Source organism: Nyctereutes procyonoides, unplaced genomic scaffold (assembly GCF_905146905.1).
Source record: "Nyctereutes procyonoides isolate TBG_1078 unplaced genomic scaffold, NYPRO_anot_genome, whole genome shotgun sequence".
Classification (NCBI taxonomy): Eukaryota; Metazoa; Chordata; class Mammalia; order Carnivora; family Canidae; genus Nyctereutes; species Nyctereutes procyonoides.
In genome coordinates, this window is record NW_026575043.1 from 57,146,839 (window position 1) to 57,172,454 (window position 25,616).

Consider the following 25,616-nt stretch of genomic DNA (forward strand, 5'->3'; position numbering starts at 1 on the left):
AAACCTGAGAGGTTAAGTCTATAATGACTGGTGCCCATAATGACAGGGAAATTCCAAATTGCCCCTCTGCTTCTTTATCCCACCATCTCCAACAGAGGATTAGAAGACTCAGGAATAATGAAAAGATCAGCCAGGGGAAAAGGCTATGCAGCCCGGTCAGAAATAAACTTCCACGAGAAGAAAACAACTTTCCAAAATGGAAAGAGGAGAAAGAGAATCCATCTAACTAAGAGCTGACTCTGTCTTTCCAAGGCATATGCCTAAAAGGGTGGAGCCATGTCTCAAATTTTGATCAGGAGGCCAGAGCATCTGAAAATAGTGGTGTTCTTAACAGATTATCATGAAATATTGAGATAGAGTATAAAAAATGTTTAATACATAGTAGCAGGAGCCTAGAACTTAGAAAAAAATGCACAACATATGATATAGCTTTTTAAACAAGCCAGAGTCAAACAGCTTTAAAGTTAACACAAAGATTAAAAACAAAGTGCACATCTCTCGCAAGGACAGAGTACAAAAGATAAAAGAGATAAGTAAATATTGTAGTCACTGTTTAAAAGAATCAATGTGAAAAGCACATTTAGACACTAAAGGAGACAAGCCAGGAAGGGTCAGAAGATTAACTGACTTCTTAATTCAAATGGTGCCCGAAAGCAGTTGTACCTCCAATTTCTAACTGGTTAGAGGCCTTACAAAACAATTTATAAAATCAGTTTACCAGGGATCCCTGGGTGGCGCAGCGGTTTGGCGCCTGCCTTTGGCCCGGGGCACGATCCTGGAGACCCAGGATCGAATCCCACGTCGGGCTCCCGGTGCATGGAGCCTGCTACTCCCTCTGCCTGTGTCTCTGCGCCTCTCTCCCTCTCTCTCTCTCTCTCTCTCTCTGTGACTATCATAAATAAATAAAAAAAATAAAATAAAATTAAAAAAAAATCAGTTTACCAACTTAAGTGCTGGTTTGAGGATGTCATCCAGTAAGATACTGAAGGTAAACAGAAACTTTTACCGCACACTCTAGCAAAATCAGAAATAGAATTTTAAGTGATTAAAGACTCAGTTCAGGATGTTTGCTGGATGAAGTCAGAACAGGGTATCAGCAGAAAGACATGACCATTTCAAAATTTCTGTGCTTGAAAATCATGTTTTTAAGGCTCAGCGTATGACGTAGTGCAGAATACAAATTGTACCCAGAATTTCAAAGTCTATAGCAGTTTTAAAAAGGAGAAGGAGGGGGCTGAAATCCAACCAAGCCAAAGAGATCTGGAGCATTAGGCAATTTTTCTAGAAGATGACACTCTGCCATGATGCAACTGCCTGCAATTATGAATGTCTTTGTACAGCTAAGTTTGAGTGAAGATTTCATGTTCCTGCTACTTGGATAAACAGAAAATAAGCAGCCTCTCAAAGTTCATCCATCTGCAAAAGAATTTTTAAAAAGGGAACATGGAAAGCTGAGTACTTTGAGCTATTTTGCTCATTTACACAAATATCTACAAAATTCTTGTGACTCTGTAACTCTAATACCACCAGCTGAGAGTCAGATCTTAAAAGAGACAGAAATTAGTAGGCCTGGTTAGTGTCTCCCGGAAGAACTTACTTAATAGGTCGACAGACAGCAGTCAATTATACTAATGTGTCAAAAGGAACTAATGTGCTTAATATAGCATCATAAAATTTTAGAATCAGAAGAGACCTAAGCAATCTAGTTCAACTTCCTCATTTTACCACTGAGGAAATGGACTCTAAAAAGTGAAATCACTTGTTAAGGTCCCAGTTACTTAACAGTCTAAGACATAAAACCTCAATCTCCAGATTAAAGACTCCTGACCCTAAAAGTGTGCTGATGAATAAAAGTTTCTGAGCTGTTATATACAAGCAGTGAGAGGAGTCAATCCCCAGGCAAGTTAAAATTGGTGTCCCTTTCTGATCTTCACAGAGGAATAAAAGTAAGTATACTGTCTCTTCCCCTTAAACAGACACTACCGGTACTTAAAGCAAATACATACCAGATGTTTGTTCTGAACAAGAAAAGAGTACAAAGATAATTCACAAAACAGCTACTTACTTGGTTTTCTTTTCCTCTTTATAAAATCTCTCGTTTTTACTCAGCAAATAAGCAAATTTAATATTTGCTATATAGGTCTTCAGATCCAATGGGAAAGAGAAAAATCACTTTTCTATTTTTCACAGTACTGAAGGATACCTGGCTATTTCAAGAGAAAAAACCACTCTACTCATTTCCTCACAAGTCTCTAAGATGCTTTTCTGTACAATCACCCTGGATACTATAAACAGAGACTAGGAAATGGTTTCATTTGGATCTTAATACCCAGCTTCATTGTTGGTTATTTTTTTCCTGCTTAGGTAATCTTCCACACAGACACAGAGCAGGTCCTATCAGACCTTAGAAAGAAAAACTCCACCCTTGGGGTGCCAGGCTGGCTCAGTCAGTAGGGCGTGCAACTCTTGATCTCCAGGTTGTGGGTTCAAGTCCCATGTTGGGTATAGACATTACTTAAAATTAAAATCTTAAAAAAAAAAAAAAAGAAAGAAAGCCAACCTTACCTTTAGTTAAGCCCTGGGAAATAAAACTCACAAACATACAAAAGAGCCTGAAATTTGGCAAGGCACAAGTTCTGACATGAGGAACAGAAGATGCTTTTCCATGCTGAATTTAACTCCTCATAAATTACAAGTTCTTCAGTGACAACTGTTCATTAAAAGTGTGCCCTTTAATAATGGCAAGGCACTCCTACTCAAACTAACATTCGAAAACATGGCCAGGAAGAAAGATTTTAATTTCCCGTACTGGTAGAAGTGGGTTTTTCCCTATTCTGACTTAAATGAAAAGAAAACTAAGCTGAACCTAACTTTCTAAGCAACGGGCAGCCAGGAAGACCCCAGGGACTAAATGGAAGGTGAGGAAGAATTCTAATGTTTACTAAGTTTTATGCACATTGCCTCATTTAATCAACATGGCAACTACGCAAAGTAGCTATTATCCCCAATTTACAGGAGAGAACACTGAGCTCCAAAAGGTTAAGCAGTCTATAGGAGGTCTTCCATTGGGATCCCTGGGTGGCGCAGCGGTTTAGCGCCTGCCTTTGGCCCAGGGCGCAATCCTGGAGACCCGGGATCGAATCCCACGTCGGGCTCCCGGTGCATGGAGCCTGCTTCTCCCTCTGCCTGTGTCTCTGCCCCCCTCTCTCTCTCACTGTGTGCCTATCATAAATAAATAAAAAAAAAAAAAAAGGAGGTCTTCCATTAATTAACAGAGCCAGGATCTGCTGCCAGGCAAAGGACTGACTTCCATTACTAGCCCTGCATCCCCCTCCCAAGAGCAGAAGGTATGCCTGTTTTACTCAACTTTGTAGCTCCAACATCCGCACAGGTGCCTCCCCCTAAGGTAGGTACGCAATAAATGCCTGATAGATATATAAATTAAAAGGTAATTGGTAAACTCAACAACAACAAAAAACAGCTTAACAGTGGACAAAGGATGGGCAGCCTGGGTGGCTCAGTGGTTTGGCGCTTGCCTTTGGCCCAGGGCACAATCCTGGAGTCCCGGGATCGAGTCCCACGTCGGGCTCCCGGCATGGAGCCTGCTTCTCCCTCTGCCTGTGTCTCTGCCTCTCTCTCTCTGTGTGATTATCATGAATAAATAAATAAAATCTTAATATAATATAAAGATTTTATTTATTTATTCATAGAGACACACAGAGAGAGAGAGGCAGAGACACAGGCAGAGGGAGAAGCAGGCTCCATGCCGGGAGCCCGACGTGGGACTCGATCCCAGGACTCTGGGATCACACCCTGGATAGAAGGTGGCGCTCAACCGCTGAGCCACCCAGGGATCTCCAAATAAATAAAATCTTAAAAAAAAAAAAAAAAAAAAAAAAAACAGTGGGCAAAGGACTTGAATACACATTTCTTCAAAGATCCACACAGGGCCAACAGGCATACGAAATGATGCTCAACATTACGAATCTTAAGAGAAATGCAAATCAGAATGATAGAGAGATACCACCTCACACCCATTACGATGACTACTACCAAAAAATTGGAAAATAATAAGTGTTGGCAAGAATGTGGAGAAAGTGGAGCCCTGTGCACTGTTGGGAATGTAAGATGGCACAGCTGCTGTGGAAATAGTATTTAAAAAAATTAAAAAGAATTACCATATGATCCAACAATTCCACTTCTGGGGGTATATCCAAAGGAATTGAAAGCAGGGTCTTAAAGCATTATTTGTACACCTACGTTCATAGCAGTCCTCATAATAGCTGAGACACAGGAGCGATCTAAGTACCCACTGTCGGATGAGAAGATAAGCTAAAAATGGTCGATATATATAATGGAATAGGATTCAGCCTTAAAAAGGAAAGAAATTCTGACATGTGCTACAACATGAACGAACCCAGAGGACATTATGCTGAGTGAAATAAGTCACCAACAAAAAGACAAATACTGTGTGATTCCACTTATAGGAGGTAATCAAGGTCCTAGAGAAAGAAGGTAGAATGGTGGCTGCCAAGGGCAGGGAGAAGGGAACGGAAAATTAGTGTTTAACGGATATAGTTTCACTTTTGCAAGATGAAAAGAGTTCTGGAAAAGGATGGTGGTGGTGGCTGCACAGCAACAGGAATGTACTTAATATCACTGAATTGTAAATTTAAAAATGATTAAGATGAAAAAAATGATTAAGATGGTAAATTTTATGTTATATGTATTTTACCACAATAAAAACAATTGGGAAAAAAAGATAGTATTCTTTTGTGTACTTTTATGCTAAACACTAACATACTAGTGTTCTGCACATTGCTTTTACACTTAATATTCTTAAGGTCAAAATAAAAGATGATTGGTATATTCTCCGAAGAAGCTATACAAATGCCCAATAAGCACGTGAAAAGATCTTTAACATCACTAGCCATGAGGCAGATGCAAATCAAAATTACCATGAGAGGGACGCCTGGGTGGCTCAACAGTTGAGCATCTGCCTTTGGCTCAGGGCATGATCCCAGGCAGGGGATCCATTCCCACATCTAGCTCCCTGCAAGGAGCCTGCTTCTCCCTCTGCCTAGGTCTCTGCCTCTCTCTGTGTGTCTCTTGTGAATAAATAAATAAAACCTAAAAAAAAATTACAATAGGATACCACATTTGATCCTCGCTTGGATGACTGTAATTAAAAAACATAATAAATTGGCAAGGATGTGGAAAAAATGGAACCTCATTCATTGCTGATGGTACGACCACTTTAGGAAACAGTTGTGTGGTTCCTTACAAGGTAGAGCTCCCATATAAACCAGCAATTCCACTTCTAGGTATATACCCAAGATAAATGAAAACTTAAGTCCACTCATAAACACAAATGTTCATAATAGCGTTACTTGCAATAGGCAAAAAGTGCAGCAACCCAAATGTCCATCAGCTGATGAACAAAACGTGGTATATCCATGCAATGGAATATGATTTAACCCTAAAAATGATAAAGTATTGATACATGATGCTACAACACAGATGAACTCTGAAAACATTTTGCAGGTGAAGTCATCCATACTGCATGATTCCATTTATGTGAAATGCCTAGAATAGGCAAGTCTAGAGAAACACAGAGTAGGGCTGGGAATATAGGGTTTCCTCTTGGTGTGAAGAAAATATACTAAAATCGCTGGTGGTGGTGGTTGCACAACTCTGCATGAAAAAGATAATTTACCCAGCAGTTTTTCCTGTTTACCACCTACAAGCTGGTATTTTTGGTCAAATAACAGAAAAAAAGACTCGCAGAAAACTCAGTGATTAAAATGCTATATGGGATACCTGGGTGGCTCAGCGGTTGAGTGTTTAAGTCTTCGCCTCAGGGCATGATCCTGGGATCCGGGACTGAGTCCTACATCGGGCTCCCTGCAGGGAACCTGCTTCTCCCTCTGCCTGTGTCCCTGTGTCTCTGCCTCTCTCTCTCTCTCTTTCTCTCTCTCATGAATAAATAAATAAACCTTTAAAAAAATAAAACGCTAGAGACCAGTGGGTTGAACTCATCAGGGCAGGGAAGCCTCCCCTTAATGTAAACCCAAACTTCTTAATTTCCTGTGACTTGCCCTCAAAATACAGAGCAGTAGACTATTATCTCAACATGCTACTTTTATGCCTCATTATCTTTGCTCAATCTGGCCTAGAATGTTTTACCTAAACTATCCCTGCCTCGGGGCACCTGGGTGGCTCAGCTGGCTAAACATCCGCCTTCCGCCAAGGTCATGATCCTGAGGTCATGGGATGGAGCCCCACGGTGGCCTCCCTACTCAGTGGGGGGCCTGCTTCTCCCTTTCCTGTTCCTCCCGCTTGTGCTCTCTCTCACTCACTCTGTCTGTCAAATAAATAAATAAAATCTTTTAAGAATTAAAATATAGGGATCCCTGGGTGGCGCAGCGGTTTGGCGCCTGCCTTTGGCCCAGGGCGCGATCCTGGAGACCTGGGATCGAATCGCACGTCGGGCTCCCGGTGCATGGAGCCTGCTTCTCCCTCTGCCTATGTCTCTGCTTCTCTCTCTCTCTCTCTCTGTGTGTGACTATCATAAATAAATTTTGAAAAAAAAATTTTTTTTTAATTAAAATATAAACTATCCCTGCCTCAACCCCCTAGATTTCCATCAATACCAAACACAAGAAAGAAAAAAAAAAAAAAAAAAAAAAAACACAAGTGCTAATTCCTACATGGGAAGCATTCCTGAATCCCCTCCCATATTCACACTCCCAACACTAATGAAGTGATCACCTTCCAGGGTCCCATCCCACCTTACTCACTGTAGCTGTCTTACCTTGTGACAGACAGAGCTCCTTATACCTAGAAGAGTCTTCAGAACACAAGAGATATTTGATAAACTGGCATTTCTGGGGCTTTCTCCCACCCCACCTTTCTATTGGTTACATTCACCTGAAAAGCTTTTCTATAAACTTAACTATGTACAAAACAGGCAACCATTGTATGATACAGGACTGGCCCTTCCTTTGTCTTCATGTTCCTAGGCCAATTTGGCATTTGAAAGCACTGATTTCCTCTGCACTATGGTTACCACCTGACAAGGTTATCTAGAGCTCTCCAGTTCAACAAACCTAAATCCCTTCCATTAATACAGCAACCTCACAGGATGGACCGGGCAAGTGTCACCCCCACTTCACAGAACAACAAGCAGAGAGAGTTTAAACAACTTGCCCAGTCGAGGCTAAAGCAAATCCAGAATTCAAACTTCTGATAGTTCTGATAGAATTCTGATTCCTCATGCTGATTTACTGAGAGTCCAGTGAAAATATTGCACTTTTAATTACTTAAAAATATTAATATAAACTCAGACTTTTAAAAAAGTATTTAAAACACTGAAATGATTTTCCCTGGGCAGTAAGATTATGGCTAACTTGCCTTTTTCTGTGTTTCTGTATATGTTTTACACGTTATGCCTTGAACCTACATAAGACAACTGATATATATTTAATGAAACATAAGGACCACTGTCAAACCAGTATATAAGGAAAAAAACACCTGTGAACCCCCAAAAATCATCACTTCACTGGAAACATTTTCTAAAATCTAAATTTGAAACTAGATTCTCCATGTAACAACCTAAGTAAGCCATATATATATATATATATGCCTTAAAACAGAAATCAGTAATATGGCTTCAAGATAACAGTTTTTTCTAGTCACCCATGTGTGAAGGAAACTTAGTGATAATAGTTTTCTTTCACTTAGGCCATAAAAAAAAAATTACCATGCCTATAAAACTTATTTATTCTACAGTCTGGAAAAGAACAGTCTAATAGGATCCCTCCTGCCTTAAGGTATTAGAACATAACGTCTCCAATATGAAATTATTCTTAGGAGTAAATCAGTTAAAGAGAGAAGGCAGGAGGTCAAATGATTTGATTACAAGATTTCTAGAAAAACATCCCTAATATCTCTTACCTTTCCTGAGAAGAGAGGGGAAAACATATGCCAAGTATTTCAGTGCACTACACGACTAGGATCTGTAGAATCCGGGTGGGGGGGGGGGTCTCATTAAAGTTGCCATTCCTTTATATACCAAACCCAAATTTCGGATGATTTGTACACCCTGATCATCTGGATCTTCGGGCCTTTAACTCCAGAGAAGATACAATAAATCAAGGACTCAGCAATTTTAAGTGTGAAAAATGGGCAGAGTTCATATGGTGACCTGATCCAAGCTATATTTAGACATAAGTAAAGGAGAATACAAATATCAAACTACTTAATTCAAGTCTCAACTGTATCAGACCTTATGGTCATGTAAAAATATTAGGGCAGGAAAATGTACTCTCATTAGGATCCCTGAGAAGAGGTAGAGGAGAATACGTTTCTCCAGGGAAAGATACCAAGGAGAGTTCCTAACAGGGATTCTGTAATAGGACTACTTCCTCTTTCCAAAAATTTTACAAAGCATATTTTTTTTTTTTCAAAGCATACTTTTAAGATTTTGTTGCTGAACCAGTTAAGGCAAACAATTAGAAAACAGACCCACCCGGGGATCCCTGGGTGGCGCAGCGGTTTGGCGCCTGCCTTTGGCCCAGGGCGCGATCCTGGAGACCCAGGATCGAATCCCACATCGGGCTCCCGGTGCATGGAGCCTGCTTCTCCCTCTGCCTATGTCTCTGCGCCCCCCTCTCTCTCTCTCTCTGTGACTATCATAAATAAATAAAAATTTAAAAAAAAAAAAAAAAAAAGAAAACAGACCCACCCATTGAGTTAGTGCTAGTGGAATCTGTCCTGGAAGTGCCAGATGGAGGTTGAGGGGGGGGAAAAAAGCTCTTTACTACTTGTGGCCAAGATTCCTTGCTACTTGGTGCCAGGACCAGGATATTAACCCAGACGTCCTAGCCAAATCCAAGGTTGGTTAATTATTATCTGCCAACTTTAAAAAAAAAAAAAAAAAAAAAAAAAGCCTCTGTTCTGATTGAAACCTGAAGAGGTCGCTCTTACTTGGAATTCTTGAATAGTACCATCAGTCAATATGTTTTCCCTTAAAAGAGCATTGTAACTGAAATGCCGATTTAAAGCATATGGATTCTCTGAGTTCCATCTACATGGGAAGCATACACTACATATATTAAAAATATGTAAGATGCTGTAATAAGTCTAAAGCCTCCCTAAACAGTTATCTAAAAAATTCATATCCTGGGCAATACTGACAATGCTTTCCAATTAAGATTGAAGAGACTTAAATGAAGGTTTATATTAAACAGAGATTTTGAACCCTGAAACTATTAAGACTAAAAAGGAAGGCTTTGCTGCCAGGAGCACAATTCCAGAAAAAAACCTATACATGCAAATGTCAGTTACAAGGCCTCCCAGGGTTGAGCAAACATCCTGCATACAAATAAAGTATACACTCAAGTCTGAGCATCAAGTACTGGTCTGGCTTTTCTGCCAGCCACTTAAGGCGCCATTGCCAACATACTCTGCGCATTGCTGAAGGTACCAGAAAGTAGGGTTCAATTTCCAGCTCTGTATTCACTAGCTATGTGGCCTTCTGGGCAAGTTAGTAAAATTCTTTGAGCCTCAGTTCCCTCAATATTTAACTTTTTCTTCAGCAAAGTCAATAATGTTACTATTCTATATCTTTCACTATTTTAAAAATATTTTAAGACATATTTTAAGGACTACAATCTATATAGCCTTAAACTATCTGCGCCCTCCCAGACTCCCACCTCAGGATCTTTGTACTTGCTGTTTCCTCTTCTACTATGGTCTTCCCCAGGGATCTACATTCCCTCACTTTCTCTAGATCTTTACTCAGGTCACATTCTCAGCAACCCTATCTAAAATATCTTGCCACCCTATCTAAAATATCTATTACCCTAACTCTTGCCCCCAAAAGGGCATATTCCCCTTTCCCTGACTTATTATTTTTTTCATACCATGTATATATCATGTCCAATATACAAAAAATTTTATCAATATGGTTATTGTAGGGATGCCTGGTTGGCTCAGCAGTTGAGTGTCTGCCTTCAGCCCAGGGTGTGATCCTGGAGTCCCACATCAGGCTCCCTGCATTGAGCCTGCTTCTCTCTTTGCCTATGTCTCTGCCTCTCATGAATTTAAAGAAAAGAAAAGAAAAGAAAATGGTTATTGTATTCCTCCCCTACTTGAAGGGGGGGTGGGAGTCTAAGAGAACAAAGATTTCAGTTTTATTCATTGCTATACCATCAGCACCCAGAACAGCACCTGGCACACAGCCATGTTTAATAAATATTTGTTGAGTGAATACCAAAGGAAACTTAATACAGCCCACAGAGAGGTACACCATAGCCCCACCTGCTGCCTTTGGGAAGAATACCACAACACTTTGAAAATAATGTAAAGAACTATCGGCTTGTAACTACTCATCAACAACACTGTCCACTCTTCATATATGAAAAAAAAAAAAAACACTGGACCTCACACCTCATCTGTACAATAAAGAGAATTAAAAAGCTGATAATTGGGATAAAGTGGAAAATTACAGAGGGTAAAAAGTCTCACTTTAAACACTGAACAAAACTTCCTTCTAATGTTAAGAAATATTAAGCCATCTCCATGTAACTTTACTACCCAACTCTGTTTTCTTTAGCTTCGACCTCTATAAAACCATCTTAAAACTTACAGACCTCATATTTGCAATCAACTAAATAACATTTACCAAATTAAGTGACATACAAGAGGTGCCTAGCTGGCTCAAGTCAGTGAAGCATGCAACTCTCGATCTCACAGTTATGAGTTCGAGCTCCGCACTTGATGTAGAGATTACTTTTTAAAAATTTTTTTAAAAATGAAAAAGTGAAAAATAAAGTGAAAGGTCCTTACTATATACATTCCCAGAATGAAAAAAATGTGTGTGTACAGCCAGAAATATATCTGCAAATAATAAGAACATTAGGTGACCAGTAAGTGAAAAATTCAAAGATGCCTACCTTTGTAGGGAATACAAAAGGACCAGTTCATCTCTTATTAACCATCCATTGGGTTTAGAATCTCAACAGAGACTACTTAAAAGCAAGGGCCAAACATTACTGAGGTAAGTTCACATGTATTCATGTATGAGTCACATGGGCTGCAGCAGATTCAATGTTAGACACTGGGTGCAAAAAAATTTTAAGAAAAAAAAAATAAAAATAAAATAAAAATAAAAAAAATTTTAAGTAAAAAGGGCAATTTTTTAAGTAAGAATTCTAAACTCCTAGAGAGTAGAAACCAGATCAGCTTATGTCGTGCTCAAGCGCAACAGGAGCTTAAGCAATTCTTGAAAAGGTAGGGAAGGGCATGATCTTTATCTTCAGACAATACCTACAAGGGATCCCACCCAATTTCAGCTTTTTTACTCCTTTGAATGAGGAGGCCTAAGATGTACTTTACCACTTTCTCTGGACCTCAAAAACCCAGCACCAGCTGTTTGTAGCAATCATCTACTTCCTTTGGCTTAATAAAAGCCAGCCTTGCTCCTTGCCAAGGGATTCACTACACTAATCTAATAACTAAACACCTGGAGTCAATGCCTGAGCTCAAATCCTGACACCACCACTTGAGTTGTATGACCCAGGGCACGGTACTTGACCTTTCAATGCCTCCTCTGTAAAATGGGGATAATGATAGCACCTTCATCGGGTGCGATGATTAATGAGATAAAACATAAAAGATTTGCCCAGAGCCTGACCAAAGGAAGCCCTCAATAAAGGTTAATTGTTATTATTTCCAGAGAAAAGAATGCCCCCAAGGCTGAGGAGCAACATAACTGAGGATTTTTGCAAAAGGTCATCATTAAACTCAAAAGTCAAACACATTGTTTTGTCAGACACTTGAGGATACCACAGGTTATATATAGTAATGATAATAAAATTGTAACACCAACCAGAATCATAACCACAACAGCAGCCACGCTAATACTGAGCTCTTCCTGGCTAGGTTGGCACTGTCCTAACCTAAAACAGGAAGAAGGCAAGGTTGCTTTAAAAAAAAAAAAAAAAAAAAATCCAATGTCCTCTACCCTCCCTTTTTTTTTTTTTTTTTTTAAAAAAGATTGATTTTATTTATTCATGAGAGACCCAGAAAGAGAGAGGCAGAGACACAGGCAGAGGGAGAAGCAGGCTCCATGCCGGGAGCCCGATGCAGGACTCGATTCCGGGACCCCAGGATCACGCCCTGGGCTGAGGGCAGATGCTCAACCGCTGAGCCACCCGGGCGTCCCTACCATCCCTTTTAAATAGGGTAACTGGTGGCCACGTTTTGCCAAAAACAGGTATGTAGAAGACTACAGACTCGACGTGTAATTTCTTCATACCAAAGAGGTGGGGCTGTGAAGGGAGGAGGGGTGGTGCTCGGTTCCTGCCAGATGGAAAAGCCACACGAAGTGGAGAAACAGCCCGGTTCAGGGTTTATCCCCAAATCAAAATCAGATTTCTGAAGCCCAGGATCTCCGCATTAACGGCACCAGAAGCCTCTGCTTTTGAAATAACCTGCAAACGAGTGTCATCCGTCTGCCGAGGGAGAAGGCTCGGGTTATTTCGGAAATCCTGCCGAGCTCGGGTCATCCGCCGCCTCCGAGAACCGGAGACCCCCTGGGAGGAGGGGACAAAAGCCGCGGCGAGGCCAGGCGGGAGGCCGCGGGGCCAGCCCGCCGAGCGGCGCACACGCCGAGGCCACGGCCGGGCGCCCTCCATTCCGGCTCGCGGGCACCGGGTGGCAGGGCCCGACGCACGCTCGGGACACCGGGCGGCCGCGCCGGGGGGCAACAGGTCCCGCCGGGGCGCGGGCTCCGCGGACTCCGCCGCTCCAGCCCCGGCGCTGCGCCCCGGCCGGGCCGGGCCGGGCCGGGCCGGGCCGGGCCGGGCCGAGCCGGGAGCCCGCGAGGGAGCGACGCCTGGGGCGGCGCAGGGGCAAGGAGTCCGAGCTCCATCTTGAGGCGCACGGAGGAGGGGAAGGCCGGGCTCGGCACCGACAGGGCCAGCCACTTTCCCGGCTCCGGGGGGCCACCCCAGGGACCTCTGGCCTCCGGGGCCACCCGCTCGGGGCTGCTCGGGTCCCCCCGGGAGCGGCACCGCGCGCGGCCCCCGCGGCCCTCCGCCCGCCGGGCCCGGCCCCCACCCCGCCCGAGCCCGGCCCGGCCCGGCGCAAGGGAAGGGGACGAGGGCGCGGGGAAGGGGACAGGGCCCGCGCCGCGCCCCGCTCACCTCCGCCTCGGCCGCCGCCGGTCGCCGCCACCTGCCCCACTGCAGCAGCAGCAGCAGCAGCAGCAGCCGCGCGGCCGCCGCCTCCCGCCTCCCGCCTCCCGGCTCGTCGGCTCGGGGCGGGGGAGAGCGTGACGCGCCGCCGCCGCGGGGCCGGGCGGGCGCGCGCCGCCAGGAGAAGACGCCGTGGCGGCTCCTCCCCGCGCGCTCGGCCGCCGCGCCCGCCCCCGGCCCGGCCGCCCTGCGCCGGAGGCCGGCGCCTGAGCCCCGCGCCCGCGCCCGCGCCCCGCGCCGCCCGGCCCCGCCCCCGCCCCGGCCCGACTCCGGCCGGAACCCGGCCCCGCCGCGTCTTCGTCTGCGCCCGCCGCTGCGGGGGAGGCCAGCGCCGGCCGCCGCGCCCGCCGAGCAGCCCTCGGAGCCCCGCGAGCACCGGGTGGGAGGCCGCTGCGAGGGAAGCCCCGGGGGCCTGGCTGAGCGGCTTCTCATCGTTTCGGTTAGTTGCGCATTTTCTGAAAGTGTTCCCGGAATTGGCAAGTCACACCCCAGAGCTGCCTTCAGTCCTGACCACAGCCCAGCAGCCTGATTGATTTTTTTTCCTTTCTTTTTTCTTTTTTCTTTTTCCCCAGACCCAGGGTGAGAAATCCTTGGACACAAACGAGGAGGAGCTGCCTACAGCAGGTTAAGTTTGGGGAACGTCGTCTCCGCTTTCCTCCCCCTCCGGGGAAAGACTCGGAGCGCACAATCCCTGGGAAAACCTGAAAGCAAGTGCAGCTGGAGAAGGACCATCTCTGCAGCCGCCTCTCCTCCGGGGAAAGACCGGGGCTTTAAAACGCCCTGAAACGAGCCCAGCACTTGCTCCATTAGCTTGAGAAAAGCCTCTTTTATTCTCCCCAGCCGCTTGGACGAAAGCCCTGGTTGGTGTCCCCTCCCCCCCCCCCCCCCGGGGATCTCCTTTAAAAGCCTTTCAAAGGGCCCGGAGAGGAGGCAGCCACAGCAGCCCGGCCGCCGCCGCCGCCGCCGCCGCCGCCGCCGCCGCCGCCGCCGCCGCCGCCGCCGCCGCCGCCGCCGAGAGCGACCCGCATTGCACTCTCACGGCCCATGGCAACCCCAGAAGCTTTGCAGCTCCTGGGAGGAATTTGCAGCTGTCAGGGAAGCCCAGGGTTTTGCTGCGACTCCGAGGTAGATAAGGGGCCCCCTGGGCTTCCTCCTCCTGCGGGGTAGAAGAGAATAATCAGGAAGGCGACCCCTTTGCTGACCTTTATTCAAAGCCCTGTGCTGCTGGACCAACAAGCTCGCACAGAGCAGAAGGAGGGAACTGTGTTGGAAATGGCCGAAGTTCTGAACAAAGTGAATTTATCTGCTGGCCCCTCCCCTTGATTCACGTTTTAAATCACAGAAATTACATTTCTGAATTCAACACTTCCCTAGTTTGCAAGCCGCGAGGTCACAGTGGTGGGGGGCACCCCTGAAATCCAGTATCCATATTCCTAATCAAAGACTCACTTCCCTCATCCAAACACTTCAGCTCTAATAAGCAACCTTTATAGTCATAGATGTGGTAACATGAGCTCACCGGTAATGGTGGGGTGCAACGTTTAAATGCTTCTGTTTTTGTCTTTTCTCCTCTACTCATTCTGCTGAGCCTGTCTTTATTTTTAAATGCTGATATTTTGTTCATTACAGAGTTTTTTGCATTGATTTCTACGTTTTAATATTGCATTAAAATACTTATTTCTCTAGTGTGTTTTTAGCACCCCTTTAAATTTTGTGATGAAGGCCTGTCCGCCATCCGGCCGAACATTGACTGCTCAGTCCCAGGCCAGTGTTAAGATTGAAAAACATGCTTAGTCCTACCTCAAAATAAGCTCTCACATCCCATTTTTAGATTTAGCCACAGAGCATTTTAAAATGTGTGTCTTCTGTAAAAAGTATTAGAACAGCTCAATTGACAAGACTTTGGAAAATGGAAAGAGGTAGCAGAAGTAGAAAGCCAGATAGATAGGGCCGGTCTCCCAGATCTTCATTTTACAAAGTGAGGATGTTGGTAAATACCTACAGGGTTTTTTTTGTTCATTTTCCGGAACAAAAAATAAAGGTGTAAAGTATTTTTTAAGAACACAGTAGTCTCGGGGATCCCTGGGTGGCTCAGCAGTTTAGCGCCTGCCTTTGGCCCAGGGCGTGATCCTGGAGTCCCTGGATGGAGTCCCACATCGGGCTCCCTGCGTGGAGCCTGCTTCTCCCTCTGCCTTTGTCTCTGTGTGTGTGTGTGTGTGTGTGTGTGTGTGTGTGTGTCTCATGAATAAATAAATTTTTAAAATATTTAAAAATATATATAGTAGTCTCTGGGGAAGGTGGGCAGAACAATGTTGCTTTTCACTATAAACCCTGATATACTTTTTTAAAACCATGTGCATGCATTACTTTGATTCCTGTCACCCCCTCCTCAAAAAAGTATCAAGATCCTCAAATAAAACGAGTAAAGAATACTCTCTGCAAATAAGACAAAATCAGAGAGGGAGACAAACCCTAAGAGACTATTAACTCTAGGCAACAAGCTCAGGGTTGCTGGAGGGATGGTGGGTGGAGGACGGTGTAACTGGGTGATGAGCATTAAGAAGGGCGGGTGATGTAATGAGCACTGGGTGTGATATGCAACTGATGAATAACTGAATTCTACATCTGAAACTAATGATACACTCTTAATTTATTTAAATAAAATAAAATTTTTAAAAATTCTCTGCAAGGTGATAGATGTTTGTGGCTTGTTTCTACACAGCTGTTTAGCATTAATTTTTTTCTGCCAGTTTTTCACAGTACTGCAGGTTTATTATTGCATTACCTGTCTTACTCCACCTCTACTGGAATGTAAGTTGCAAGAGAGTAAGGATCATTAGCTCTTTTTTTTTTTTAAGATTTTATTTATTTATTTATTCATGAGAGACAGAGAGAGGCAGAGACACAGGCAGAGGGAGAGGTAGGCTCCCTGTAGGGAGCCTGATATGGGACTGGATCCCAGGACTCTGGGATCATCCCTGAGCAGATGCTTAGCCACTGAGCCACCCAGGTGTCCCGAATCATTGACTTATTAATTGCTCTAGCTGCATCCGCAGAATAATGCTTGATCCATAGTAGATTATTAAAAAGGATGGAAGCCTGTGTTGGGCTCCCTGGTCAGTGGGGAATCTGTTTCTCCTTCTCCCTCTTTCCCCCGCCTCATGTTCTCTCACACACACTCTCTCTCTCAAATGAATAAATAAAATCTTTAAGAAAAATAAAAAAAGATGGAGTGTAAGGGTTCAGGTTCTAAATAACCGGGGGCTTTTCCTCTCTTTTTTCTCTTTTTAAAGAAAACAATAAATGTTCATTCCATAAAGTCAAAGCAAGCAAAATGAAGAAAACAAAACCCTTATAATCCCACATATCCAAAGGAAATTACTATAAATAATGGTTTTAAATAATTCATAACTGTTTAGAAATACTTAAAATGTCTCATTAAGGCCCTAATACTTCTTACTGCCATTCAAAAGCAACACTCATTATAGAATAGTGGTTGGAGAGTACTTTGTAAACTGCTATAAAGATGAGAAGATTTATAGAGATTTTTTTACAGATTGTATTCATTTGAGAGAGAGAAAGAGCGAGTGCACAAGCAGGGGGAGCAGGAGAGGAAGCAGACTCCCCGCTGATCAGGGAGCCAGGTGTGGGACTCGATCCCAGGACCCCAGGATCATGACCCAAGCCAAAGGCAGATGCTCAACACACTGAGCCACCCAGCTGCCCTAGAGCTTTTGAAATAGCAAAATAAAGGCTGTCAGGGCAAAAACATCCCTAAATTAATTATCTTTTTCTTTCTCTTTCTTTTTTCTTTTTTTAAAGTTCCTGAACCATGATAGATAATTAATAATTAAATTATATAATTATATAATAAATCATATCTAAAATATAACTCATAAGGGCAGCCCCGGTGGCGCAGCAGTTTGGCGCCGCCTGCAGCCTAGGGCGTGATCCTGGAGACCCTGGATCGAGTCCCCGTCAGGCTCCCTGCATGGAGCCTGCTTCTCCCTCTGCCTGTGTCTCTGCCTCTCTGTCTCTCTGTGTCCTATGAATAAATAAATAAATAATCTTTTAATAAAATAAAATATAATTCATAAGAGATAGTCCATGATTTAAATAATCTTTATAAAGAAGACATAGGAATTCATTTTCACTATGCAATATTTGAAATTACATCTATTTTTACTAGCATTGTTTCAGAAACCAGAGTTAGTTTCATTCATCCCACAAATATTTACTAAACCCCTACACTGTCCCAGGCACTATTCCAGGTTTTGGAGGGGACAGCTGTGCAGCCTCATCCTTAAGCGTTGACTTCTACTGCTATCTGGTTTGCTAAATCAAGGTGTGGTAATCATTGTTCCATGCATTCTATTAGTTGTATGCCTGCAATGGATATAACGCACCAGCCCATGCCTCTTGCCAACTTCATTCAGCTCTGCTAAAAATTTAGAGAGAGAATTATAAAGTCAGATACAAGAAAAATATTTATGTTAACTTCGATGTTTGGGGGAAATGTTTACATTTCCTTGCAAAGGTAAAGACTTACAACTGGTTCATTTAATGAAAAGGTGACTATCCCATACATATATTGAATCATTATGTTGTACACCTGAAACTAATCTAATGTTATACGTCAATATCTCCCCAAAAAAAGTTTATTGACTAATCCAAAGCAAGACAGAGTCTTCAACAGCAAAGAAAGGAAACAGAAAATAAATCCCACAAAACACGATGAAGCAGTCACAAACTATTTGGAGCCAAAGATTACTTTTATCACTGAAATTAAGACTGCTGTATCTACTTTATACAAAGAATGCTAACAGGGGGTGCCTAGCTGGCTTAGTCGGTAAAGTGCATGACTCTTGATCTCAGGATAGTAAGTTCGAACCCCACTTTGGGTGTAGAGATTCCTTAAAAATAAGACTTTAAAGAAAACAAAAACTAAAGAATGCTGGTGGTGGTGGTTTCACGGAATTAAAAAAAAAAAAAGATGAAAGAATGACAAGCTAAATTTAAACTCCTAGCCTGATTTCTCAAAGGGAACCATCTTGTGACAACAAAAGCTGTATTGTACACATTGAGTTAACAATAAACAATATCAGTGGGGCACCACACATCATGATGTAAACTGTATTTAAGGCCTTCTAAATAGACTGGTACTTTGAGAGTGTGCAGTTTCGTGATGAGGGGGTTGAACGAGATGACTTATCAAGTTCCTACCACAAACATTTTTAAGATTCTATGACTTTTCTCCAGTAAAGCAAAATATTTGTGAAATCAGTGGTTGATGCAGCCATTCAAACCTAATTCAACAAATATTTGTTGAGTGTGCGAAAAGCTGATCCTATCTTCAGCAAAATCAAGCAGACTCAAATACATGATACATGTTCACAGCAGTACTATTCATAACAGCCAAAAGGTAGAAACAGCCAAATGTCCATCAACAGATGAACAGGTAAACAAATCAAGGTACGTAAACACGATAAGATACTACCAGCCAAAAGAAAAAAAATGAAGTACTGACGCTACAAGCTGGATGAATCTCAAAAATATGATACTGAGTGAAAGAAGTCAGACACAAAAGGCCACATATTGTATCTCCATTTATATGCAATAACGGGAATAGGTCAATACATGGAGACGGGTATTGGTTGCCAGAGGCTGGGGAGCCATGGGTGGTAGGGGAGAGCAACTGCTTAATGGGTACAGGTCTCCTTTTGGAGTGATACAAATGTTTGGAACCAGATAGGGGTAGTAGTCACACAACATTGTGAAGATACTAAAGACTACTGAGGGGGGATCCCTGGGTGGCTCAGCGGTTTAGCACCTGCCTTCAGCCCAGGATGTGATCTTGGAGACCTGGGATCGAGTCCCACGTCGGCTCCCTGCATGGAGCCTGCTTCTCCCTCTGCCTGTGTCTCTGCCTCTCTCTCTGTGTATCTCTCATGAATAAATAAATAAAATCTTAAAAAAAAAAAAAAAAGAGGGGATCCCCGGGTGGCTCAGTGGTTTGGGGCCTGCCTTCAGCCCAGGGTGTGATCCCAGAGTCCCGGGATCAAGTCCCGCATCAGGCTCCCTACATGGAGCCTGCTTCTCCCTCTGCCTGTGTCTCTGCCTCTCCTTCTCTCTGTGTCTCTCATGAATAAATTTAAAAATCTTAAAAATAAAGAAATAAATTAAATTAAAAAAAAAAAAGACTACTGAGTTGTATGCTTGAAAATGCCTGGGATGCCTCGATGGGTCAGTTGTTTGGGATCCGGTCATGACCCCAAAGTCCTGGGATGAGCTCCCTGTTCATCTGTTCATCTGGGAATCTGCGTCTCCCTCTCCCTCTGCCCTTCCCAGCAAGCTCATGTCTTTCCCTCTCTCTCTCTTTCTCAAATAAATAAACAAAATATTTTTTAAATGGCTTATTTTTTGGGGGGAATCCCTGGGTGGCTCAGCAGTTTAGTGCCTGCCTTCAGCCCAGGGCGTGATCCTGGAGTCCTGGGATGGAGTCCCGTATCAGGCTCCCTGCATGGAGCCTGCTTCTCCCTCTGCCTGTGTCTCTGCCTCTCTCTCTGTGTGTGTCTCTCATGAATAAATAAAATCTTAAAAAAATAATAATAAATGGTTGATTTTATGCTATGTGACTATTATTGTAATAAAAATAAATATTAACATAAGTAAATATAAAAAATATAAATGAATAAAATAAATATTGATTTATATCAGTCAGTATAAATAAATAAAGTAATAAATGTTCCCCCAAAAAAAGTCAAGCAGAGAATGGATGATAACCAATTGGTTGGGAGATATGGGAAATGAATTTTTTTTTAAGATTTTTATTTATTTGAGAGAGGGAGACAAATCACAGAGGGAGAGGGGGAGGAGAAGCAGACTCCCCTCTGAGCAGGGAGCACGATGTGAAGCTCCATCCCAGGACCCTGGGATCATGACCTGAGCCAAAGCCAGACACTTAACCAACTGAGCCACCCAGGTGGCCCAAGAGATTTTTTTTTTTTTAAGATTTTAAGTACTCTATACACCCAACATGGGACTCAAACTCACAACCCCAAGATCAAGAGTCACAGGCTCTACCGACTGAGTCAGCCAGGCACCCCTGGAAAAGAGATTTCAAACTGGGAGGCAGTTTGGACTAAAGTCCTTCCCAACTCTAAAAATTCTATTATTTTACAGACCCAACTCTTCCTTATGTGTTCAAAATGACAACTGGGGAGACCACAACTGTGTTGAGTCTGAGGTCTAACTGAACAAAAAGAGACCAAAGTCGAATCTGAACTATAAATCTAAGGAAAGGTGCACACGGAGTTGCCAGCCCCTGCCAGAGCTCAGATAAAATGGCTCACTCTCATTTAGACACCTTCTAAAAAGCAAGGCTCAAACAAAATAGGCAAATGAATACTATCCTCAACCTACGTCCTAGAGATACCAGATAGCCTTTGTGATTCCAAGTAAAAAATAATACTAGGAGGACCTGGATGACTCAGAAACTGAGTGTCTGCCTTTGGCTCAGGGCGTGATCCCATGGTCCCGAGATTGAGTCCTGCATAGGGCTCCCTGCAGGAAGCCTGCTTCTCCCTCTGCCTATGTCTCTGCCCCTCACTCTGTGTCTCTCCTGAATTAATAAATAAAATCTTTAAAAAAAATGTTAATATCAGAGTAACTAGTTTATCTAACTCTGTAGTACTAAGTTAACTTCATTGACTTCATGCCTCACAGGTTGTGTGAGGAGATGTGTGTGTTTCTGGGTGTACAATTATTACTCGTAAACAGGTCAGTTGGATACACTTGGGATACCCTTAATGGTTGTCAATGCAACTGGAATCAGGATTTCCTGGGGAAAATAAAAAACAAAAAGAGGCAAAACAGTGTGCATGACATGCCATTCTTTTTTAAATAAGAAAGAGACAGACATCTACATAAATGTTTAATGGAAGTGTTTATAGAAACAAAATATTAATGTGCTTTTCTTGTCTTTCATCATAGCTGACCCTGACCCTAGACAGCCCAAGCCATGCACTCGCAGTGACTGAGAGGTGGGAGTAAAAGTGAAGTTGTTTTGTTTTTAAAGATTTTTTATTTATTCATTCATGAGAGACACACACAGAGAGAGAGAGAGAGAGAGAGAGAGAGAGAGAGAGAGAGGCAGAGACACAGGCAGAGGGAGAAGCAAGCTCTATGCAGGGAGCCTGATGTGGGACTCAACCCCAGGACTCCAGGATCATGGCCTGGGCCAAAGGCAGGGGCTAAACCGCTGAGCCACCCTGGGATCCCCTGAAGTTGGGTTTTTACCCAAGAAGACCAGAGAAAAAGAAGGAATTAATATTCATGTTTTGACAGTCAAACTAGGATCTTTTCAACAGCATTATTAAGCTATAATTCACTTACCCTACAGTTCACCCATTTAAAGTATATAGTTCAGGGCTCCCCAGCTGGCTCAGTCAGTTGAGCATCCAACTCTTTTTTTTTTTTTAAGATTTATTTATTTATTCGATAAAGACACACACAGAGACATAGGAAGAGGGAGAAGCAGGCTCCATGTAGGGAGTCAGATGCAGGACTCGATCCTGAGTCTCCAGGATCACTGCCTGGGCTGAAGGCAGGCGCTAAACTGCCAAGCCACCCAGGCTGCCCAAGCATCCAACTCTTGATTTTGGCTCAGAACAGGATCTCAGGGTCATGATCTCAGGGTTGTGAAATCAAGCCACAGGTTGGGCTCAGCGCTCAGCGGGGAGTCTGTGGGAGATTCTCTCTCTCTCTCTCTCTCTCTCTCTCTCTCTATCCCTAACCCCACCTTCCCTCCCTCTCTCTCTCTAAAAAAAAAAAAATATATATATATATATAACATATATAATTCAATTATTTTTAGTATATTACATTATTAATTTTTTTAAGATTTTATTTTATTTACTCATGAGAGACACACAGAGAGAGAAGCAGAGACAGAGGCAGAGGAAGAAGCAGGCTCCATGCAGGGAGCCTGACGTGGGATTTGATTCCGGGTCTCCAGTATCAGGCCCTGGGCTGAAGCTGGTGCTAAACTGCTGAGCCACCCGGGCTGCCCATTATTAAGTTTTTAATGTAAAAAACCATATAGAATTTGCCAGTTTAACTATCTTTAAGTGTACAACTCAGGATCAGTTGTAGTCACAATGTTGTGCAACCCCAAATAGAATTTTTCAGAAAAAAGAATGGCTTAATATTATTCCAGCATTGTCAAGTAAGAAAGGATTATTTTTTTTAAGATTTTATTTATTTATTCATGAGAGACACAGAGAGAGAGAGAGAAGCAGGCTCCATGTCAGGAGCCCGATGCAGGACTTGATCACACCCTGGGCTGAAGGCAGGCACTAAACTGCTGAGCCACCCAGGGATCGCCATAAGAAAGGATTATTAAAAACTCCTTTATCTCCCATTTGTGATACCGAGGGTCTGGATGACCTTTGAGTTTCTGCTGCGTTGTACAGAGGAGACTTCTGTCTAGCATTAAGGCTTCGCTAGGAGGCTGGAGATGGAAAGAAAGGGGTTGTGCCATAGAAGAAATATGAGAGAATGCTATACTTCTAGGCCTGGGAGCTGATGAGAAAGAATGAAGAAGAGAGTCAAGGGAGGAAGGCAGATCCACAGGTTGGGATCTGGGGCAGGGAAGAGGGGTAGTTCCCAGGACAGGAGATTTTTGTCCCCAGCCCAGATTTAAGAGTCTGGAAGAAAATCCTTAGGCAGAGTGGTAGCTCTATGTCCACATTGTCAGGAGGATGGTGGCAAGGCCAGGCATAAAGGAGCCATGGTTGGTGCTTCTGGGCCTCACTGAGACACTGGGTGGCATGAACGGCTGGTCGGGAGCCCCATGTGCTTGCTCTGGGAGCCACTGCAGCAGCATCGCCTTGTGGCAGACTCGGAGATGCCTGCTGTGACAGCGGGAGGAGGCCCACAGTTCTGGCTGAGCCAAGAAAGGGCATAAGTTAGGAGCAGACTCGAAGCAAACACTTGGACACAGCACCAGGGCAGCTGCGCTCCAAGAACCCAGCCCCGGCTGACACTGTTGATTGCCTCCCCAAGATCCCTTCCCCCTTCTTAACTAAACAAACCCTGATTATTTTGGATGTGGCAACGTACCCAACACTTTCTGCTCACTTGCTCAGACTTTCCCTAAGAACGTCGGCTAGAGGCCTTTCTGGGAAAGCCTTTCCTTCCCTGATAATTGGAGGCAAACACAGATGTACTATCTGGAGCCAGAGCAGCTCTGTTGTTACCCTGAGGTAATTAATGAACATAAAGACAACAACTAACAGGCCAAGGTGGCCGAACAGCAAGATGGAAAGAACAGAATTCCTTGGGCAACTCCCGTGGCGCAGCGGTTTAGCGCCGCCTGCAGCCCGGGGTGGGATCCTGGAGACCCCGGATCGAGTCCTACGTCGGGCTCCCTGCACGGAGCCTGCTTCTCCCTCTGCCTGTGTCTGTGCCTCTCGCTCTCTCTCTGAATAAATAAATAAATAAACCTAAAAACAACAACAACAACAACACAGAATTCCTCTCCTAGGAACAGACCTATTCATCTGGGGCAAAGATTTGATAAGAACCAAAACAGAGGGATCCCTGGGTGGCGCAGCGGTTTGGCGCCTGCCTTTGGCCCAGGGCGCGATCCTGGAGACCCGGGATCGAATCCCACGTCGGGCTCCGGGTGCATGGAGCCTGCTCCTCCCTCTGCCTGTGTCTCTGCCTCTCTCTCTCCCTGTGTGACTATCATAAATAAATAAGGGGAAAAAAAAAAAACCAAAACAGAGCTACTTGGAATAGTAAAATAAATATTTAAGGGCTAAAATAAATAAAAAATAAAAATAAATAAATAAATATTTAAAGACTAACAGACTGGTTGAAAAGAAACGTTTTGAGGAAACTAGAAATGGTTACCAAGGATTTTTATGGGGCATTAACTGTATTTTACTCGAGATTTGTCAGAAAACGTACATCACTTGTTAATGCTTTGTGAATTCAAAATTTGCTTTGGGAGGCCACAAAGTTCTGAGTCCTGCGCCAAGGTGGACATGAGTTCCAGGGAAACCAAAAAAATGCTTATAGGAGTTTTTTTCTCAGTGGACAGTCCTCAAGTGACACTTGCAGTTCTATAGTGTTATAACCATGTATGAATACAACCACATGTAGTATTTTCACATATAAACCATCTCCTTGTTCTGGACTTTACTAGATAAGGTAGTTTATCATTTTTTTTAGACTTGTTTATTTTATTTTATTTTAAATTTTTTAAAAGATTTTCTTTCTTTCTTTCTTTCTTTCTTTATTTATTTATTTATTTATTTATTTATTTATTTATTTATTTATGAAAAACAGAGAGAGAGAGAGGCAGAGACATAGACAGAGGGAGAAGTAGGCTCCTTGCAGGGAGCCCAATGCAGGACTTGATCCTGGATCCCGAGATCATGACCTGAGCCGAAGGCAGGGGCCCAACCACTGAGCCCCCCAGGTGTCCCTATTTATTTATTTTAAAGAGAGAGAAAGAGAGAGTGAGAGCAGGGGAGGGACAGAGAGAGAGAGAGAGAGAGAGAGAGGAAAAAAGCAGACTCCTCGTTGAACACAGAGCCCAAAGCAGGGTTCAATCCCACAACCCTGAGATCATGACCTGATGATGAAATCAAGAGTCGGACACTCAACTGATGGAACCACCCAGGCGCCCGTTATATTTTTTGTTTAACCTTCTGCATACCTGGGTAGGTCTCAAATTGAACATTAATGCCAAGCATATGAATTATGCACTTTTTTTCCAGTATCTTCAACCTACTCGTCTCTACCAAATCCTCATCAACATGTAAATATATTCAAACTCCTTCATCTTTTTTTTTTTAAAGTCCTTCATCTTTAAAAACAAAATAAAACAGAACAAGACCCTCTGTCAACACATCTTCACTTTCCCAGCCAACCTTCTTGAACAAGCTTTCTGTGCCTGGTATCCCTGTAATCTGGCCACATTACTTAGCTGAAGTGGTTCCTGCCAATATCATCAATGAGCACTGGTCATTTAGTGACCTTAGTGATGTGGCTATTGTGTTTTTTTTTTTTATCTTTCTCCACATTTTTATTTTTTTTTTATTAAATTTATTTATTTATTTATTTATGATAGTCGCAGAGAGAGAGAGAGGCAGAGACACAGGCAGAGGAAGAAGCAGGCTCCATGCACCGGGAGCCCGACGTGGGATTCGATCCCGGGTCTCCAGGATCGCGCCCTGGGCCAAAGGCAGGCGCCAAACCGCTGCGCCACCCAGGGATCCCTCTCCACATTTTTAAAAAAGATTTTATTTATTTATTCATGAGAGACACAGAGAGAGAGGCAGA

General features: G+C 43.5%; 1 protein-coding gene across 5 annotated transcripts in view; it reads right to left on the minus strand.

Moving 5' to 3' along the window:
* The window catches only part of CLIP1 (CAP-Gly domain containing linker protein 1), a 127,582-nt gene extending 114,208 nt beyond the window's left edge, over positions 1-13,374 (minus strand). For 2 of the 5 annotated variants that reach the window (XM_055322817.1, XM_055322813.1), the window contains exon 1: positions 13,212-13,374. The gene's annotated coding sequence lies outside the window, so the exon portion shown is untranslated. Of the gene's footprint in view, positions 1-12,322; positions 12,633-13,211 lie in introns of those variants that run through there. The other 3 variants (XM_055322818.1, XM_055322819.1, XM_055322815.1) reach the window with 3 other exon arrangements.
* Between the last annotated feature and the right edge of the window lie 12,242 nt (positions 13,375-25,616).